Genomic DNA, 19,823 nt, shown 5'->3' on the forward strand with positions numbered 1-19,823 from the left:
GCAGGGGCACCCACTTCCGGGTAAAGTTCACATTCTGTGGGAATATACGTAGTGTTTTCTTTCCTCTCTTTGTTGATAAAGAAATACTAATAGCTATCCATTAAATACAAGGATGAACATGAAGAAGGTAAATACAAATACACTATTTATTTTGGGGACACACTTGACAAAGGAGCGTGTTTCCAAAAACGGAAACCCCTATCTTAGTGTGCTGAAACGGACCAAAGGACGGTTTAAGGTTAGTCGGCATTTGACCTAGATAGGGACAAATAGACGGGCAGACAAAAAACATTTCTGTCCTCCTAAGTCTCTACCCTCATTCTTTGTCCACAAAATGGTCATTCGTCCTGGATGGACTGCCTCATCCCTAGGACGGAATGCTCACCCCTGGTAATACTATATGCCCTGGCATAGAGTAAAATAGTCATGTCAGGGCTACAGTCACGTACCAGGATACAATAACAACCCCCCTCTAACCCCATAACAATGTAATTGTTTTTTATTGCTTTTTATTTGGTAATGAGCATTTTGTGAATGAGGGACCATCTGCCACCGGGAACAATCCATCAAGGATTGGGGCAGGTTGAGCCAAATTCTATGTGTTTGTTTGTTTGTTGGTTTGTCTATTCTACCTGCATTGAGAGTACTACTTATTAGTCAATGTTGATGCCTCAGAGTCAATGCAATTGGATGTGATGAGTCAAGTGGAGTCACCATAATACAGGAAAATCACAGCCATGTTTGGATCAAGGTCCCTGAGCGAAATGGATGTTGTAGAAAACCCCATTAGTTTTTGGCAGTGCTTTGTATCTGTTGCTCTATGTCCCAAGGCATTTCCAAATTTAAATATGCAGTATTAATCTGAGATCTCCGCAAGTAAAATGTATTATGTCCTTTGCGCAAAGAGCCCCGGGCACATGCTCACTGCGAGTGGGTTCGGTAGGTGGCAGTCGTGTCCTTTTTGCCAGACACATTAGCGGTCCAATCTGCCATACTTACAGCAAACCTCATTTCTCCCTTGCTGTCTCCGACCCTGGTGCACCCCCCCCCCCCCTCCACCCCCTTAAAAAATCTATTTTTGACACAGCATAAAAGCCAACAATAAATACAATTTTGCAGAAAATGTGTGATGCTCCAAACTAAGTATGCCTGTTTTGGGAGCTGCGCAAGTTAAAGTGAGCAACACGTCGACTGAGAAGAGAAACATCTTGCTGCTCCGCTCCTGATTCAGCAGCAGTGACTGAGGGAGTACTTTGTCAGTGGGAGGTAACCCACATAACTGCTTATCAATTCTACGCCTGTCCACTGTGCTGCACCGTCCGGAACACGCTCTGAGATGCTGCTCCACATCACGGTTTCATGCAAGCCTCCATGCGCGGACTGCAAACCGGATCTTGTGGCACAAGCCCGAAGCGATTGCAGCCAAGGGTGGAGGCAAAGGACGGATAGAGGGACACTTGAATGAGAAGCTCTCAGTATTATCCCGCGTGTGGATCACCTGAGTGGATAGGTGAGACTTGATTTTGAGAGATTTACGCACGCGTGGCGCAGAAGTGAAGCGGTGACTCGATCGGGTTCAGTCTGCACATATCAATGCACGGAGGGGAGAAGAGTATTTCATGTTTCAGAGCAACATTTCACACGGAATGTTAGAGGCTGTAAAATGTGGAGACTTTTTTTGCGCATCCACAAATCTTGAGGAGACTAGGCAAACTAAAGCTACACTGAGCTGTGCAATCAAATCCATTCAAATTCGGTGGGATATCGAAGGCTAAAAGTAAGAGTCTTGTTGAGTACTGACATTTATTTACAAATACGTAGTAGGAGGATATTTTTAAAATATGCCATCTATGGACGCTGATCTGCGTTGAATGGGGTTTTCTTTCTTTTTTCCAGGATACATCATTCTGGAAGGTGAACCACCTATCACATGGGGAGCTTTATCCATATCAGATCTTGTGCATTTACCGAACTGAAGAATAACAAGTGTGCAACTCAGGAGAAGCGCGGGGCATTAATGAGTCGAGCAGTTGCAGCAATGGCACTTGTGGGTCCTTCAACGCAAAGAGCGTCGTGGAAAAAGGCAATATCGGATATATCACCAAAATTTTGAGAGTTATTTCCACATCTGGACTGATGGATGGAATGTTTGTTGCTCTAAGAGTGCTGCTAAATAGCCTCGGATTGTACAACCTCGCCTGAGAATTGCAGACTTTTTTTTTCATTAATGCAGTTTTTTGTGCTTTGACCAAAAGGCGGATCGATCTCGTAAAGCCTCATCCAGCAGGATTGCTGTCTACACGAACAAGTAAGCTTGATTGTGTGCGTGCGTGTGTGCGTGCGTGCGCGCGCGTGTGTTATTAGTGTGCATTTGCCTACGTCCCTCTGCCTGTCTCATGTCTCATTGTACAACGGCAAATTCTATTAGACATGTCACAGTTGTAAACGGTGTAAAGGAAATTTTAGCGCCGAAACATCAGACTTTTGAAACAAGGCGTTCTTTATGATCTGAGACGATATGTGATCAATCTTTAAGAGAGCACTGATTTGACAGATGCGAAAAGCTGCACCGCGCTCCTATAAGTCTTGCTGCTTTTCCATTTCGCTCCCGAGAGCGTTAGACTCAAGCTCACGTGGGGTGCAGAAAAAAAAACGTGGTTTTGCTTTATGGAGAAGTATACAACATTAAGAATCATAGGCACCACCATGGAATTGTTCACTGCACCACGTTGTACACCCCCTGAATGCAAAGTAGGCAACAGCTATTTATTCATCACGCAACCAATCTGCACCAAGCCAAATTCATTAGAGTGTGTAGTATAGCAGTGTTTTTGTGACTTATAAATACAATGTGAAATACTATTTTGCTTGTATTTCAAGAGAGGCAGTGCTGTTATCACATAACTGGTTGCCTAAATCGTCAGACATCGCCTGTCACGTCGTATTCTCCTGGCATGGCCTGGATCTACACAGAAGGCACTTGTTCTTTGCTTCCATGGCTAGGTCCTTGTGACGGAGCTGTCCCATTTTGAGGTGCTGAAATAGAAAGCAGTGTTTTGTTTCTTGCAGCAGCATACTTTATATGGCGGTATGTTTTAAGATGTATGCCTTCATTGGTCAGTTGTTGCTTCTGAATCTTATTTCACCAGTCCAATCTATCACATTCCTGATTCAACAGCTGTTTGTGGCTCAAACGTGGCTGTGCATTTGGCAGAGTGGGGCCCTAAATTTGTAATCAGATAAGTTTACCATGGAAGATTTATTTAAATTTGTTTTTTGGGTGTAATATATTCCTTGTTTCATTGTACAAGCGCTACTACTTCTACCCCCACCCCCCAGAAATTCTGAGTATGTCTATCATTATCAGTAAACCATACACCATTGCTGGTGGTAAATGCATAAATGGGGTGAGCTGTCACATTCCACATAAAGAATGAATCTCATTCACTGTGTGAGAAATATGGAGATTGTGTAACCCGCTCAAAGAAAAACTTTGATATGTATTAGAATGGTGATTTTGCTGTTTTTAAGCAATGAGGTCACCATCATAATTCCTCCCCACACACTCACAAGTATGCCGTTTGTAAAGTGTTGCAGGATGATTCATAGCGGTTCAAAGACAGATGATTCACTTTCCAAATTGTAGACCGACATACAAAATGGACATCTATTATTGTCAATGAAAACATCTTAACTACTTTAAAAAGCACAGGTAATGATGTTCTTTTATTATTAGATTAGCCCTCCATAGCAGTTGGCCTTTGAGCAGTTCGGAGATCAAAAGTGTCTTCCTGCTGTTCACACCAAGACAGTGTTCCTCAGGCATGTGTTTTGAGTCCAATTTATCTAGTTGTTGCTGTCTGATTCATCTATTGAAAATTGTTCCAGTCATGTCAGGAAATTAATGACGTTGCAACTAAGGAGTATAGCAATGAGAATCCGGGGTCATGACATACTCTACTGTATACACATGTTCGCTTCCAACGCTCTTGTCATTTATTTCCCACTTTAGCCTGTGGCCCGGTTCAAATCGAGGCCAGCACTTTGGGTCATATAATGAAATGATCATTTCTCAAATCGGATTAATCTCTACAAAGCCCATCTTAGAACACCATTAACATTCATTCCTTTCACTGATAGGGACTTGTTTCCATAATAGAACTACTGCTAAATTTCCTTTATTCTCTACTTATGAATTGTCTCGAGAGTTCATTTAATGACAATATTGCAATGGCATAGATATATTTTCTGTTCCCCATTCTTTTTTCTTGAGGACAAGCGGATCAATTTGTCAGGGTTGAATGCTGGGAGGAGCTGGAAGCTCCAATGCACACCGTAGAAAAAAATGATTAAGGTGTGGACATGGACAAGATAACAGGATAGATTGAAAATGCAAGTGCTTTAAACTGATGACAGGGCTGGACAAATGGATCAATACATATCCAACATGTGCCATAGGAGATATTTTGTATGTTTATTAAAACCGTCAATTGAGTGAATATGTGAATAAACTCGCTCCTCATGATTGTCAAAGTATAACAATTTGAGTGATTACGTCATGTGTTCACAAGTGCTGCCACGTCATCAACAGTGACAGAAGACGAGGATGTACCATGGACTTCACAAAATCAAAACCTGTGTGCTTATAGTTTTTTAAATTATTTTACAAGTTGAGGTGGACAATAGGAGGAATGTGCATATGAATTTTGGTTGCGATCACTTGTAATTTTCAAACATTTAGTGACACTAAAGTTGTTACAGCTGAGAGTCAGAGAGGCAAACCTGACACTGCTCCCATTTGCTCCTATCCCTTGTCAAGGCAGAATTAGCTTCTGACGTCTAAACGGTCAAGATTAGCAGAACCATTCCAGCTTCTTACCAGCTAACCACGGGGCTCTGTCGCAACCCTAAATCTCTGAGCCCGCCGCCGACTGCGTAAGCCAGCCACCGCCGGTGAGGCAACCATGAAAACCTCCCGACCGCGTCGCCCAATCAGCCACACAGCGAAGATGCTCCCTGCCCTCTCCGTCGCGGCTGCCTCCCCTCCATCCAGCTGGAGCAGGAGATGCAGCTGTGTATGTCGTGCTACCCTGGTCAGACGGCCCATGTGCATCAATTAGGGGTAACTAACTACGAGACTACCACTAGCACTCACCTATGAAGCCAATCATGCGAATAAAACCCATTCTATTATTTCTTTCTATTCATGTTGCGTCATGCGTAAGAGGCAGCTGATGTGATTGTGATAAAAGCTCACCTAAATGGATGACAGCTGCACTTCATTGAAAAGAGTGTTGTAGTCAGACTTGTAAATAACCGTTGTTGATCAGTTTATTGTCACTATAAAACCACAAAGATAGTCACATCTGAATTTAGCAGTGTATCAAGAAATGATTTTACATTGGAATGAAACAAGAAGTTACGTCACTGTGCAAGATACTGAACTTGCTCCAGAAGCTGCGTCATCAATGTGAATTCTGTGTAAAGCCCTTTGTGGGCCTTAACAGATGGCAAACCTCTAGACACGTGAAAGACCATTTACCACTGGATGTTGTTCAAGCTTGCATAATTAAAATCTACAGCAACCAGAAGAAAGCCAGAGACTTCTCCAACCTGACACAGATGGACACGATCGGTATCTGCAGTCGCCCCCCTCATTAGTCATCCTCTCCAGCGTGTCTGTCTGAATGTCGTGTCCGAGGGAAGAACAGCTGAGCAGGGGGACAGCGGCAGAACATTCCACAAGTCGATGGATTAATCAATTGGTGTTCCAGCTCACCCAATCCATCTTAAACAATAATCTGGTCGACATCATAAAAGTGCTATTCTGCCATTATAGAGGCCAGGGATCACTTGTTCTTTTTTAGTCTTACCTCCTCCTCTTGGACGACACTCATCATGAGAGCATGAGTGGATGAATTGGAATATACTGCAGATGTGTTTTAACTCAGTAGGCTTAAGAATAAGAAGCTTGCTTGTGTCTTTTGCTTTTTTGACACAATGTACGTAACTTTGGGTGTTTGCATCATTGAAGACTACCGTATTTTCCGGACTATAAGGCGCACCGGACTATAAGGCGCACCGTCAACGAATGGCCCATTTTAAAACTTTGTTCTTATATAAGGTGCACCGGACTATAAGGCACACCATTAATGCATCATGTCAGATTTTTAATCCAAATCAAATCATTCTCCATTTTATATTTTTTATTTCAACTTCAGAAGCAACACATTTCTTTATAATAACAAAATAATGATCCATAGTCGTTTTGATTCATGATTCATAGTCTTCAGCGGGCCACTTATGATTGATTTCATGACACAATGCTTCGGGCCAGTTTAAATTTAGGAATTTGGTCCATATATAAGGCCGGACTATAAGGCGCACTGTCGGCTTTTGAGAAAATTTGGGGTTTTTAGGTGCGCCTTATAGTCCGGAAAATACGGTAAATGGAAATTTGAAAATCAAACAAGCAGAAAACTCATTTATTTCGCTTTTTTCATTAATTCAGTCAATCTTAGTGTCCAAAATTATGGATGTATCATTTTTTACCATACATCTCTTTGTTCAAATCAAATAAATTTGTATCTTCCCCTCCAATGCCAGTTTCTCTCTCTTGGCACCGCAGGAATGTCACACAAGGCTAAAATGGAATGGCACCACCCGAGATAGGACTAATGTGGTGACTCTGATAATGCATTTGCATGAGTTCACCATAAATACTCAAACACTCACCCAAACACACACGTGAAAAGACGTGTATACAAATGCTCTGTGCAGGAGGCATTTTCTCTGCCTTTGGGGCCTTTGTGCATCTCGTGTTTAAAGTGCTACTGGCTCAGGTCAACCCATTATTTCCTGCTGGCATGTTTGGTGATTGAATTGCAAGTGAAATGGTCAAGAGCTAGTTTGTGGTGCTTCCCATTACTTCCCAGATATATTCAAGTAAGATATTTACATACCTAAAAGAAGAAAACCAAGCAAACAGGGGGGGAGGGGGACTCCCAAAAGCTTTCTCTATGCCCCTGTCATCTACAATAAAAGTTACAGACAAGTGGAATTTGGATAAACAAATTCAAACAGATTTTGGTATTTGCACGACTTTAGAATGATAAGTAGTGTATGCCAACATATTCCCAGATGCTCTTCAAAATGAACGTTGTCAGTGGACACCAGCGATGGGCATCAATCGTTTGCTTATACATATTTCCAAATATTCATTCTGCATATTACATCTAATTTTATTCCACTTTCCAGGAGTAGGATTGAGGGTAATTGAATCCCAAGAATCATATAAGGATCTATTTTCGTGACCAGTGCAAGTGTGATAAATCTGTGCACTGTCAATCTAGGCAAGAGCCGTCTAAACTTTGTATTTGAAATTTTGGAAATTGCTGCAGTTTAAAATGTCATTTTGTTGCCATTGTCGGTCTGAACACTGTTGACTTGATTTGCCACTAATAGAAGTATTTTCAAATGATATTGGTATTTCTGAATGTCTATGAACACCGCTACAGATAGATAATGTATGGATTGATGAATGGATAATGAATCGATACTGTTGGTAGATGGGGAAGGTCAACATCTCCAAGTATTGTATTATATTACCACATGCTCATTACTAAACAAGAACTGATGATGTAAGTACATGATCATCAAAATTAATTTGCTGGATTTAATGTTTTGCCACAGGGCTTGTGCATGTGAAAACTGAAATACTGTTTGCTCTCCTTAAGTGTTGTCTTCTGCATACTCATGGGTGCAGATTGAATTAGAGTCGAAGATCTGAACCTTAGTCTATACAAATTAATTTATACAAGTTAGCCATCAGTAATATAAGAAAATATGCAGCAGGGAAACTTCAGCAACCACAGCCACACCTGTAACCCTACTGAAATAAAAAATGGCAAGTTTGTTTCTATCGCACATTTCATGTACAAGACAATATAGAGTGTTTTACACAAATGAAAATGATGAAAACAAAGCATCTAAAAGATTTTTACCTTCAGATGAGAAGCATTGTCACAAGTATCTACCCTAACCCTAACCCTAATATGTGCATTTACCGTATTTTCCGCACCATAAGGCACTTAAGGTTAAGAGGTGCAGAGTCATTTGCAGGGGCTATTCTGTACTTACTCCACACATAGGGCCCACTGCATTATAGAGCGTATGCATGCCATGGCTTACAGTAAACAAACAAACAAACAAACAAACAAACAAAAAAGAACAAAACAGCAGCAAGACAATGAGTTCAGTTGTGGTTTATTCTATGATTTAACCATGTAGTGTACTATTCTCACATTATTGTTAATCGATATCAATACGCAAATCCATCAAAGTCCTCATCTTCTGTATCCGAATGAAAGAGTTGGGCAAGTCCCCCATTAAACTAGCCAAGTTCCCTCTCGTCCTTGTCTTGTCGTTGTCATGTTGCTTTTCGGCAATTAACCCGGCTTTCCAAAAAGCTTGAATTGTGCCTCGTAGGCATGTCTCTTTGTCAATGCCATTTTAGAGGGTCCTAATGCTGTTTGATTTGCACAAACCGACAGTAACTATTTATCAATAGCGCCGGAGGCACGTACTATACGTATTGCGTGCAGTCCTCTGATTGGTTTTTCTGCCCCAATCTACTTAAAAATGAATGTCCTCTGATTGGCTCATCAGGTCTCCATATTACACCTACATATTACATCCCTGTGTGGCGGCAGTCACACCACAACATTTACAGATTTTGGAATTTGGTCCACACAAAAGGCGCACTTTTCTTAAAAAGCGCACCTTGGGTTTTTGAGAAAATTAAAGGCTTTTATGTACACCTCATGGTGCAGCAAATAGGGTACATGTTTATCTGCATGTTTATCTGCGCAATTGTCAGTGTCTTGATGGCTTTTGCTCAATACCCACTCATCCTGTTAGTCTATGACCCTAATGCGTCACTCATCCTGGCACCTGCATGTAGGCAAGGCTGCCCTACAAAGATAGTTTTGATCTGACATGGATCGACTTTCACGTGATTTAATTCAAGTTGTTTCGATGGTGGTAGTCTGTTCTCACCACTCAGGTCAAGGCCCTGTGTCAGGAGCTATCAGTTTGCCGCAATAGTAAATGTGGGGGAGCGAGTAAAGAAATACGCCTGAGTGTAACACTAGTCGCCTGGACATATTCGAGCATCTTGCTCCGTATTTGTAGACAGTGTAGCTGGCGCATCTTGATTTTCATGTTGATGCAAGCCTTGTTTCATCGTGTTTGGGAATTTGGCGAATGGCTCTGTGCCATGCTGGGCATTACGGTGGACTAAAGGCGCTTTCTTTGACACACATACCCACCTGACAATTTAAAAACTAGAATAAACATTACACCTGCCGGAAGCAGGTTCATGTTGTGAAGCAGGTGCGGTAATGTTTTTTTTTTTTTTTTTTCTTATTTTAACCACTAAAATTGAGGATAGCAAGTGTTCTTTTTTAGTGTATTCCACTCATTACTAGTCATGCACTACAATATTGTAATGTTCTAGAATTCTAAATCTTTATTTTGGGACCTTTATCACCCACACACAGAATACTATTGGTTTGCTATCTATGTGGAGACATAGCACCATTTACAGGTAATCTGTCAGCAGTGCAACAAGAATTAATGCTCAACAAACCATTGCCCTTGTTTCCAAACTTGCAGCTGTGTGTCAGAGGATGCTCTTTGTCATGAATGAAAGGGCTGCATTTGATTAATTGTGCTGCAAGTAGTCAAGCGAAAGAACAGATATGTAGGCAATCATGTTTGATGACAATAGTGTGCGCATGTGTGTGAGAATGTGGATGTGTGTGTCTGTGTCTGAGCATTTGTGTGTGTGCGTGTGTGCGTGTGTGTGTGTGTGTGTGTGTGTGTGTGTGTGTGTGTGTGTGTGTGTGTGTGTGTGTGTGTGTGCGTGCATGTGTCTGTGGCAGACTCTTCAGCATTTAGCTGCAACCTGTCATTAAAAAAAAATAGAACATAGTACTCAGGCACGTATTTTGATTCTCTGAATACATTACCAAGATGTTAACTTTTAGAATACAGATATTTTGTTTCATATTTTTATCCAAATAAAACACATGACTGTTAATGTGTTTTATAGTATATTAGTGATTTTGTTTTTTTATTTTTACAAAGGATATGTAAAAGAGTTTATAGCATATTAGTGATTTTGTTTTTTGTTTTTACAAAGGATATGTAAAAGAGTAAACCTCGGTAGGCACTCTTCAACTTTAACTTTGACTGAAAATTCATTACAACAATATATTCAACACAGTCAAATGAGGAATGAACACACAATTAAAAATGAACATAAATATAAGTTAAATTAAATATGAATGAATTATACACAATGTAATTTTACTTTGTCAAAGGCTCTATTCCTTTCGTGACCTGGATTCTTCATCAAAATAAATGTCCTGCCAGAAAAGCTAAGAAATAATATAATGTAAATAATAGAAGTAATAAAATCTATAACAAATTCTAAATTCCACTGTCAGATTTTATTTTCGGCTTGTTTTTATTTGTAGTTCTACAACGCAAGATTGGTGTTCAGCACATTGGTGTTGTCATTTTCACATTCGTAATGCTGCCTGTATATAGTAAGCGCTCTGTGTGAAAGTGACACACACACAGTTTGTATTTTTCAATTTGTGTGTATTGAGAAATTCAGTCTGACAGCCCTAGTCTACTCTGACAGATTGAGTCTTCTGATAGATATTTCTATTTCTTTGAATTTACCAATATTTTGCTGTCAATTCCGTTCAAATTCCCCGTCCGCTCACAATTCTTGTATTCCTTCCACCTTGTCCTGCTTGATGCTCTGGTGCTCCATGTCCCCAGTCACACTACCAAAGTGCCGGCACCCTTAATAACCAAACGGCGCATGGAAGCTTTGAATATCTGAACAGCTGGAGTCTAGTAGAGTGTGCTAAGAAAGCCTTTCTAAACGCATCCTTGGTATCTATACTTTGTGAGCATACTCGATATCCGATTGATACACAAGAGAGTTTTACTGTAGAGATACCATGCAGAAGCAATATTTCTATCACAACAGCCTATTGTGCTCTATAACCACTTTCTCCTGTGTAATTTATTTATGATGATTGCAGGTGCAGACAAAAAAAATGATTTCCTGCCAATAATTTCATATTGACGCTGAGAACAAGATGAAAATACTATTTATTTTATGTATTTTTTTTTTAATGAACTGGGCTCGGTGCACCGACTCATCTGATTCATCCATCCGATGCATAAACAGCATCAAAGAAAGCACCTTTCCCTCTGCACGGGGTTGTCGTGATTTTATCTATTTATTTTATTTATGTTGATGTCTATCACTCAGCCTTTAGATTTATTCCTGACGATCCATGTGGCGCCCATCATTGTGTCCCATTCGAGAAATTGGGCTTGCTGTCAACCTACATTTTGTTTATTGTCACTCGGTGCCTAAAACATTCTCCAGACAACAGTACTAGATAACTTTACATCATCCTTCAATTGAGAGAAGGCTCTCTGGGTAAATCTGAGCCTGCTTGTTGTCTATATAAATGTAAAAGAGGTTCAAGTGACCTTCAGGGTAAAGACGATCCCTAGTGATTGGAAGAACGTAGAAACCTCAGATCAGATAGTGAGAAGGTGTCACTGTTCTGCCTTACTATAACTGAGGTGCCCTTTAGCAAGGCGATTTTATTATCTCATTATTATATTGATATATACTGTCCTCGGGTTTCATATGCTAATGAGATCTTGAACTCAAAGTGACTTCTTAAATAGGCAATGAAATGCAAATGTCTGAGAAAATAAGCTCTGATAACTGTATTATCCTGAATGCAGCACAATTCTTATATCCAGACCGCACACACATACGTACATATGAACAGCCCCTAACACACACGCACCTCTTAGGTTCTCACAATCTTCAGCATTCAGAGTATGGAAAGATACATGAGCACCAAATCACACGTGACTTTTTTAATATGGCCGACCACAGCAACATCAATTGAACATGGATTGATGGATTTTTACCATTCTTAATAAGAAAACATCCAATATGGAAGGTGACATTTGACCTTTGTGTCTAATCACACCAAAAGACAATTTGGGTGATAATTGGTCTCTCTATCTGTGATTGTGTGGTTTGATCATGTCCTGCTCTGGAATCTGTTCCAGTGATATACTGATTATGTATTGCGACAAGGGAGCATTCCGATGTTTGTGTTGACTGCTAATTGGGCTCCAGTGTAAAGACTGTGTCATTTTAATGACCCAGATCCAACTCATGGTAATATTCATGAAGTGCGCTGCATTGCCTTTTCTCTGTGGACCTGCACACTACAGAGGTTTATAAGTGTGTTTATTGTATGTGTGGAACAATCGTTTCTATTGTGATGTGTAAAGGTGTGGCTGGAAAAAAGATAATCACTGCATGTACGCAGGTCTCATCTTCACTTCAACCTAGTGTGTCTCTGATAAGTGGGTACAGTGTTTGCTGTCATTACGTCCATGATGTAGGTGTCCTATTCTGTGAGTGATGTATAAAAAGGTGAGCTTGTGTTATTTACATCAACTTACAACAGCACTATGGCAATTGTCTCTATTTTGTCATATTACATTGCGAAAGAGACATGAATTCTTCAAATCAGCCACTCTGTCATGATTAACAGCTGTGGTGTGTGTATGTGTGTGTGTGTGTGCGTGCGTGCGTGCATGTCCGCGTGCGTATGTCAATTTAACTTAAGAGGGTCTTCTGTATCTAATAAAACAGGTGGTATTCATTAGCATGCTCTCGAGGGATTTTTGCATTCTACCAAGTCTTATCACACCCCAAACACCGTACTTCTCCTCTCTGAGGCTATACTCATTTTATTTATGGTTGTGATGCAATGTAGGGTGTTGTCATTGAAGGAGGTCAAATGAATGCAGTGTCCCTTGTGTCGGAAAAAGCATGGCCTAAACCTCTTAAGGAGCTAGTACATAGTCAACTTTATGCCTTTCCTTTATTTATGATTGGACATTATGTATTAATTCAAATACATACTTTGTACCAAGAAGTAAATGTGCCAGATTTTCCTATATAGCCTTGTTTTATCTGCATATGACATATTTGACTTCATCTAGCTCTGGTCCTTAGTGCTGTTTAATGGGAGAATTTTACTTTTCATTACTTAGTTTCTCCTAACCTTGTTGATTGATAGAAAAGACACTTCAGTTGCCATTTATTGTGATTATGAGAAATGAATTCCCACCTCCCTTCTTGTCATCTCCTTTACTCATTTTTTTTTTAGAAAAATCTAACAAAACATTATTACACTTTTGGAAGACTTTTTAAATACCTCTTTTTCCCTAATTGGGATTTAGCTTTGAACCTTGTTGGCTAATTGAGTTTTCTTGTACAAAGCAAAATGATGCATAGGAAATTAGAAGTGTTTTCCAAAGACAAATTAGATTTTAATGAAGAATGAAAGTGGTTCTGGGGACTCTTTGGCTTACTGTTGCGATTCAGCACAGTAAGCATGTAGCGTACATTCATTTTAGTCATTTAGGAATGGCAACTATCAATCTGTATAATGAACTCCATAAATCCCATTTTGCACTGCAAGTGCAGAAAGTATATCCATCTGTGTCAAATATGCAAATAGAATTGGATGATCAAAAAGAGATCAACCACTTTTTGTTTCCTTCCTCTCAAAAGAGTCTGTGATCCCTGTCCTGAGAGACAAGACAATAGAGAATTTTGTCATATTGAGGAGAGCAGATTTACTAGTTTATTGGAGATTTTCTGTGCTTTGTGAAAGGAGGATCAGGGTACAATTTGTCATGAGAATGCTGCGCCATTTTTGGTCCCATTTATTAGAACATCAAACGGATCAGATAATTTGCAATTGCAGCCTCTGCAAAATGCACTGTAATCCAAATTAATTGGAGCACTGCTAAAATATGATCATTGGTCAGTATTCATTGTTTCCCTACATCATAAACAATTTAACAATTAAATATAACTGTATATTCACATTTGCAAAGTTACATTAATTTGAAATTCCACATTTTATTCATCTCTACTTGTTGTGATTAAAAAATGTGATGTCAGTTGCACTTAAAAAATATTGTTGGTGACTATTCTGAGTTTGATTAGTTCTGGATAGCCTTAACGTGCTGTTTTACATCACTGGGGGTCTTTGAAGCATTCTTTGTCTGCTCACATATCTAAGACATTTGCTCTGAATGACACTGCCAGGAGTATAAAGCTCCAAACAACTTAGGTCCTAGGCAAGGCAAGGCAGATTTATTTATATAGCGGATTTCACACACAAGTCAGCTCAATGTGCTTTACATAAAAATAATTAAAAAACAAAGAACATTGAGCTTAAAAAAGGGAAAAAAATACAGAATAGTATGCTTACAAAATCAAGAATAAAATATATTAGGTCCTAATACCACTGCACCACACAAACCCTTCCACCACAATATTGAGATCGCTCAGAGATGACGTAATGTCATGTAACAGTGCACTTATTGTCTGTGAATTCTACTTTTGCCATCATTATGTGATCATGAAAGTAGCTTAACTATTGAAAATCAGTTGAAGAGGTTGATAACTTTGACACTACTTAAGTAAACCATGTAGTTAAACCAGTTGTGTCACTTTTGCTCTTATTGGTTACGTATAGAGCACAACATAAGAACTCATTGTTTTGTTTTGAAACTATTAAGCCTCACGCAACGGGTTGCCAGCCTTGTGATAGTAATTCCATAACTTGGCAATCAATGCCTGCAAGGATTTCTGGTAGATGATTTGCTCCATATACAGTTATATATCTGACCTTTACCAATGTATATTGGGTTGTTTGTTTGCCATCCCCAACTTTAGTGTTTTCCTGCTTATATGTGCTGTATATTTGATTAATATGAGATGAATACATTTAAATATTATAGTGTAAGAAATAAATGTTATCCTTGTTAATATTCCAGGCACTGTGGAATTAATCACACAAAGCAGTAAAGCAGTGAGGGGCAAAGAAGAGTAATTGTTGTTGAAAATGGAAGGTACATTAATTTTAATTTAAGCACTGATGTGGCGCACCCTAGATCACCTTTGTAGAATCAGGACAGCATGTTATAAAGTGGCAATGAACAAACGAATGAATAGAACTTGCTATAGGCACATTATTTTCAATTTCATGCCACTGTAAAATTTCACCACCACCTTGAGCATGATTTTTAAGGCGCAGTATGCTATCTGTTTTAAATTTCTTATGTGGTAAATGTGGTCACTGCAGCTTTCAGTGTCAGATTAACTGGGGAGCAGCGAGTATTTACGTGTGTGTGTGTGTGTGTGTGTGTGTGTGTGTGTGTGTGTGTGTGTGTGTGTGTGTGTGTGTGTGTGTGCGCGCGTGTGTGCGTGTGTGTGTGCGTGTGTATATACTGCACCTTTATATATATATATATATATATGTATATATATATATATATATATAGAATCATCTGATAAAAGCTTTTATTTTTTTACGTTTTATTTTTTACGTTTTATTTTTTAACCCTAACCCTATTTTTTTCCAAATCCCCTTAAGTGCTTTCTAATGAATTACCATCATGATTATTAATAATATCATTATTGTTATCAATATTATTATTATTAGTAGTAGTAGCAGTAGTCAAAAAAGTATTTTTTTTTTATGTGGTGTTTTATTTTAGGTTTATATTGTGTGGTAAATGCAGAGCAGAGAGAAATTGCAGAATAATCTGTTTTATAATCTTCTATGGTTGCGCTGCTGTATTTTTGCAAAATTCCCATATCTCAAATCTCCCCTAACTTACTCAACGGTTCATGGTCTCTCAAATTCTCACCACTATTCTATGTCCTATATGTCTGTCTTCTTCAAAACCAACATGCTTTATGGAACTGGGAATTCTGAAATTCCAGCACCCAAGTGCCTCATGTAAGGGGAAAGAAACCTAAAACAATATGCTACTGCTCAAACATTATGCACGCAAACAGGCCAGGCTCGGAGGCTGAGCTTCTGGAAAAAGCAAAGCACAGCAGTGCTATTGTTATCACACAGGGGGAGATTAGCGTTGATGGCTGTATGTGAGCTACCAGGCTTGGCTGGTGTTCTGTGTCGGATGCTAACCCAGCCCACCCCTGCTGTCACTGGTGCCATGTCACAATTAGCGAGAATAGCTGCGGGCATGAGTTCTCGCCCTGGTGGCAAATGTACTCTATCCTTCTCGAATCACACAGATATCACCACTCTGGAGATCATTGCCAGCATAATGAATACTGCCCCAGTTTTCACCTTTCAGATTATATTCTGTGCCAGAATCGGGAGTAATAGCCTGCATTGTTCTTTGCTCTAATTTCTGAGGCTAACAAGCTCACAGAAGACACAGTCATCCCAAAGTGAATCCTCCACGTAAGGTAATTTATGGCTTTTGCTGTCCAAACATACACAATGAGGCAGGGTGTGCTCTTTCCTCGTTTTTCTTTTTTTTAAGTTATTCTAATGCATCTTTTGTTCGTCCATCCATCCATCCATCCATCCATCCATCCATCCATCCATCCATCCATCCATCCATCTATTTTCTGAACCGCTTCTCATCACAATGGGTGTGCTGGAGTCTATCCCAGCTGACTTCTGGTAGTACCTGAACCGGTTGCCAGCCAATCACAGGGGACACAGAGACTAACAACCATCCGCACTCGCACTTAGGGACAATTTGGAGAGCTCAATCGGCCTACCAAGCATGTTTTTGGGATGTGGGAGGAAACCGGAGTGCCTGGAAAAAGCACACACAGGCATGGGGAGAACATGCAAACTTCACACAAGGAGGGCTGGAGGTGGATTCGAACCCGCACCCTCCTAACTGTGAGGCAGACGTGCTAACCAGTGCACCACGAGCCACGGAATGCCTTTTGTTGTTTTTTGTAATTAAAAAGATTGACTTTCCTGTGAAATTGCACTAGAAGTGTGCAAATAATTCTAAAAAGAGGCAAAATGATCAGCCAGGAAGTGTTAGAAAATGTCCCTGACTGATTACAGTTGCAAGAATAATTAGCAGAGAGACTGCTAAATGGTACTGAACACGGTTAGATGTGCAGAGATAGACAAGAGTCTCCATGGAACACAACAGTGTCCTCTTTGCCCTTCTCTCTCTTGTCCACAGTCATCCTCTGCAATCTTTTTCTCTATATTAGGCCCTTCTGGGTTAATCATTCCTAGAGGACACCAGTATTAAAAAGTGACACACATTCTTTCTAGTGTAGACACAATTATACATCACAACTCTAATATCAACGTGTTTTGTTTCAGACTCCTCTGAAATCCTTTCACTTGACCTTATTCCCCATTTGTTCCCCATTTGCCCCTCCCTTCACTTTGGAATGAACGCACACGACTCTCTGATGTTCACATTATTATTTAACATTTCTTCACCTTTGCCAACATCCTTGCTCCCCACTTTGCTCTACTGAGTCATGAGCCCCGTGGGAGGCGGGTGCTCTAATTCATTTGTTTGCATACGGGAAAAATGTCCAGCTCTGATGGATGGCTCTGGCTCGTGAGCTCGCCTCTGTAGCCCAGGGTTTACAATGGAATTTGCTTAGAGTCTCTCAAAGGACTGCATCCTCAAATAGAGAGGGATAAATAAAACACCCACAGACACACATGCTGTACACACTGTAGACTGACATGTAATTTCCTCTTTACAATCACGTTTGCACATGTACTACACACCACATAGATACACACATCTACTGTACATGCAAAAAACACATATGCACACACTGGGCCGAAACATGAAGAAATTCACTCTATAGCAATTTAAGCCACATTATATATTCACTGACTGATTGTGTGACGTTACAGTAGTCACCATTAAAGTCTTCAAATGTCCTTACATAAAATCCATTAATTGCATAGTCCAATTGATGTCCAAATTAGTCTGAATCATGAGGTTTTTAATCAGTGAGGATGAAAACAGCTATGTGACGTGACTGCTAACATTAAGTCATTCTCTCTATTGCACTCCTCATCTCACCAACATTAACATGCACACACACGTGCTTATGAGGACTCTACAAAAATAATAATAATAATAAAATGGCTGCCAGCTGAACATGTTTTTCAGTTAAAATCCCCTCCAGTTGAAGCAAAACAATTTGTCTGCCAGATTTTGGTCAAAAATGTTTGAGGGTTTCCAAGAATTTGAGTACTAGTCCCTTTAGAAACGCTACACGTCTAACATTGTGTGTGTGTGTGTGTGTGCATGTGTGTGTGTGTGCGTGCGCGCGCATGAGTGTGTGTGTGTACATGTGTGTGTCAGTGTTTTGTCTATCGGTTGAAAGTTTGAGAAGAAATGCGTGCCATGTATGTTTTGTCCACTCGGATAGAATCAAACATTCCATCACATTGCAAGATCATGCCATTGCACAAGATGGCACTGTTACTTCTAACTGTAAATCTTTTTTGACTACTCAGAACAATAGAACAAAAGTAATGTGATGATGGGCCAATAAAGTCATTCGTGATCGAAGTGAAACCGCCGATATTTCAGTGTTTACTAATGGTTGTACAAGTATTATTGATTTTACCATTGCAATATTAAAATTTAGAGAACAGCAAAATGCTCTTTACATACATTAAATACTTTATTTTGCAGACCATAAGCCGCTACCTTTTGCACGAGTTTTGAACTCTGCGGCTGGTGTATCTATTGATTTGTCGTGATTTTTGTGATGTATATTACAGATTCAATACACTGCGATGTATAATACTTATACACTCGTTAGTAAAAAGGTTGTGGACCGCTGTTGTATGGCACCGTTTTGCTGGGCGAAGGGATATGTGACCAGACATACGGTCACTGGGGGAAAGAGTGGTGTGTTGATCACATGTCTGTCTGCCAGGCAAATAGTAGCGTACTGCTGACACGAACAAGAGATGGACCGAGATCAAGACGGACATTACTGGAGAAAGGAAGCTTTTATAGACATACCATTATGGGGGACAAAAGAAATGCATATGATGCCGCTTTTAAGTTAAATGCAGTCAATTTGGCTAGCTTCTGCATGTACTGTAGAGCTTTTCCTCCAGCCACTCGAGGGAACTGGGCTATTGTTGATAACATCTTGTTGCGTCACCCTGTTTTAATTTTAGCATTTGTTCCCTGTCATCTCCGGAACTTTACGTGAAGCTCGTATCACATTACCAACTTTACCCCTGTAAAGTAGTCCCATTTTATTTATTATTAGTTGTGTGTCGCTAGTGTTCTCTGCACATTAGTCTGCTTTTAGTGTAAAACTCAAAGGACAAGGTGTCGTAATTTTCAGACTATAAACTGCTACTTTTTGTACAACCTTGTGGTTTATGGTACAGTGTGATTTATCTATGAATTTTTCATGATTTTTAAGATATTATAAGAGGATTTGTACTGTTAATACAGGGACTATAAATGAGGGTATTTCATTTAAAACACTTGCGGCTATAGTCCAGTGAGGTTTCTATATGAACAAAACAGGATTCCCCTAATTCTAGCTGGTGCAGTTTATCAGAATTCAGGTGTGGTTTATAGTCCTGAAATTACGGTATGTTCAAAGTCTAATATCAAATGTCCATACATTTGTCCTCAACAGCTCACTTATTATACTGAAAAAAAAGTTTTTAAGTATCTGTGTACTTTAGCATTTAGACCTGAATAAGAGACTTTCTAGACACACACTAGAAATGAGAAGGCATCACCAGCTGTCACATATTGATGGTGTGTTGGTGGCATCGCAGCTTTGATTGTACAGCTTGTAGCACTGAACGCTTCAG

General features: G+C 39.8%; 1 protein-coding gene across 5 annotated transcripts in view; it reads left to right on the forward strand.

The window, feature by feature from the left end:
* Positions 1-19,823, forward strand: part of LOC147055954 (leucine-rich repeat-containing protein 4C-like) — a 79,512-nt gene that overhangs the window by 39,504 nt on the left and 20,185 nt on the right. For 3 of the 5 annotated variants that reach the window (XR_015066519.1, XR_015066521.1, XR_015066518.1), the window contains one exon: positions 1,897-4,455. The exons of the other annotated variants lie outside the window; for them this stretch is intronic. The gene's annotated coding sequence lies outside the window, so the exon portion shown is untranslated. Of the gene's footprint in view, positions 1-1,896; positions 4,456-19,823 lie in introns of those variants that run through there. 5 annotated transcript variants of the gene reach the window in all.

The sequence above is a fragment of the Syngnathus leptorhynchus genome, chromosome 6 (genome assembly GCF_054491065.1).
Source record: "Syngnathus leptorhynchus isolate UIUO chromosome 6, UIUO_Slep, whole genome shotgun sequence".
Taxonomy (NCBI): Eukaryota; Metazoa; Chordata; class Actinopteri; order Syngnathiformes; family Syngnathidae; genus Syngnathus; species Syngnathus leptorhynchus.